Source organism: Fukomys damarensis, unplaced genomic scaffold, assembly GCF_012274545.1.
Source record: "Fukomys damarensis isolate Sample0158 unplaced genomic scaffold, DMR_v1.0_HiC HiC_scaffold_18, whole genome shotgun sequence".
NCBI lineage: Eukaryota > Metazoa > Chordata > Mammalia > Rodentia > Bathyergidae > Fukomys > Fukomys damarensis.
The window spans coordinates 34,112,102-34,114,285 of record NW_022900930.1 but is presented as its reverse complement, the minus strand read 5'-3'; the positions used below and the strand labels follow the sequence as shown (position 1 = coordinate 34,114,285).

The 2,184-nt window shown below is 51.1% G+C and overlaps 1 protein-coding gene across 1 annotated transcript in view; it reads right to left on the bottom strand.

The window, feature by feature from the left end:
- The window catches only part of Mfap3l (microfibril associated protein 3 like), a 47,343-nt gene extending 46,732 nt beyond the window's left edge, over positions 1-611 (bottom strand). Inside the window, exon 1 of the mRNA XM_010629834.3 lies at positions 333-611. The gene's annotated coding sequence lies outside the window, so the exon portion shown is untranslated. The remainder of the gene's footprint in view (positions 1-332) is intronic.
- Between the last annotated feature and the right edge of the window lie 1,573 nt (positions 612-2,184).

The following is a 2,184-nucleotide window of genomic DNA, read 5'->3' as shown; positions in this document are numbered from 1 at the left end:
GCGCCCCGGGGAGGCTTCGAGGGCGCTCGCCGCACGCTCCCGGCGGCCTCGGAGGGGTGGGCTCGGGCTTTTCAAAATGTGATTTCTAAAACACGAGTTGTAATTTCTGCGATGAGCAACTAAGTGGGGCGTCAATGGAAAAAAAAAAAGTTAATCTAAAATTATTTTCAAAAAGACTTGCGGAAGTTTTCGCTGCGTGACCCAGCTGTGTTGGTGGCGTTCTTGGACTTGGTCCATTTCTGGGACAACGACTCGGCCCCTCCGCCCCGACCTCCGTCCAGCCCCGCAGCCACGCCCCGCGCCGGCCCTCCCTCCAGCACGTCCCTCTTTACCGTAGGTTGCTCGGAAAATCTGGAAAGGTGGATTCGGCAAACTAATATTCCCGGTGGCTCCTGCAGTCGGGTGGGCAAGTTCCGCAGCCAGGTCAGGGTCAGGGATTGGTGTCTTCAGAAGACAGAGGCTTTAAGCGACGCGCGGTCTCTTCTTCTCTGTCTCTGGCAAACTATACAAATAGTGCCCCCGACCCCACGCCCCCAGCTCCGACCTGCAGAAGCCAGCCAGACCCGACTGAGCATGCTCCGGGCAGGGCCAGCCCGCCGCACGCGGCTGCCGCCGGTCGTCCAAGGTTGATGTGGCCGCACTCGGTAGTCACGACCTCGAAGCCCAGGAGACCTGAGCGGGCTCTGAGGACGCGCAGTGCACGCACACGTGGACAGGTCACGCGTGCTAGGGACCAGATGGGTGGGTCTGCGTGGGGTCTGGCTTCCGAGTGAATCTGGTCTTTCGCTAAAAGGTGGATGTTAGAAATCATTTTAACATTAGTTCGGTAGCGTCACATTTTAGCATATAGAACTTCGGCTTGTTTTTCCTTTCAAGAAACTTGTTTCTTTTCAAGTTATTAAATAAGAATTCTTCACAGTTGCCCGAAAGTGCTAAGCCAATCTTTGTCCCTACTCTCAAGAAATTCTGCAGCATTGTAAGCTTTTTTTCTTCTCAGGCACTTCTGTATTCAGTCAGACGCTGTTTCCGCCTTGTTCCTCTTTAATCTCAGAACCTGCAGAATACTCTTTCTTGCTTTCTTCCTTTTTTTGATACTAGGTATCGAACTCGGGACCTTACGCTTGCTTGCCAGGCAGGTGTGGAACCATTGAGCTACATCTCCAGCCCATCTCTCACGTCTTAAAAATACTTGCAGTGGGTGTGGAGAACTTCCTTTTACTATTCATTTGCCAAAGAGAAGACTGAAGTGGAGAAAGGTTACAGGGAAAACATTTTATGGTTTTGAATTAGTAAAGTAAACCCACAGATAGAGATGGAGATAGAGGATTCCTGAGCCAGGCGGGTGATTGGGTTTAGTTATGTTTTCACCTGAGTGATGCAAGATGGAAGCGAGGGTTGGTGAGATGCTGGGGAATAGACTTCATTCCACTCTCTGGGCCTTTCCCCGGGAGACTGAGTTCAGTTTCTGTATGGCTGGAAACATCGGGGTAGCTCACTTTTGGGAGGATATATTTACGTCTGTGCTTCATCTTCTAACCTAACTTGTGCTAGGATTATCCCCATCCGCCTCCCTATCTTTGAGACTCCATTCTTTCTGGGGGGCCCAGGACACAGCTCCTGAGCTTGTCCAAGTCTCCGTAGACATCCACACCACACCTAGTTTAGCCTGGACAGAGGTGTTCCAGCTCTTCCACGGCCTGCATTGCTGCTGCTGCTCCTACCTGCCTGAAGGCTTCTGCTCCCGGTCAGCTATGATGTGACCCTTCCTTGGTTCTCTGACCTCCCTGACTGTTCCTTCTTCTCATCGTCCTTCTCCAGGATCTCTTCCTTTATACAACTCATCGTAGGCATTCTCAGGCATCTTTCCTTCTGCTTCCCTGTGGTTACTGGTATGCACATCTACTTAGCCACTTTCATCACAAATCTGGATATTTCAGTCACTCATTTGCCTTTCCTGTCATCCAGCTGACACTGTCCGCCTGCCCTCAGGCATGGAATAAATACCTCCTTTCCCCCAAGTCACCACTTGCATTGCAGTCTTCAGTCTGCACCATTCTCTCCTTCAGCTATGGAGCAGTGACCTCCTAAGTGGGTCCTGTTGCTTGGCCTCCTCCCGCCCATCCTCTGTCTCCTCAGACTTTTCCTTTTAAGCAAATCATGTTACAGTATGTCTCTAAAAGTCTA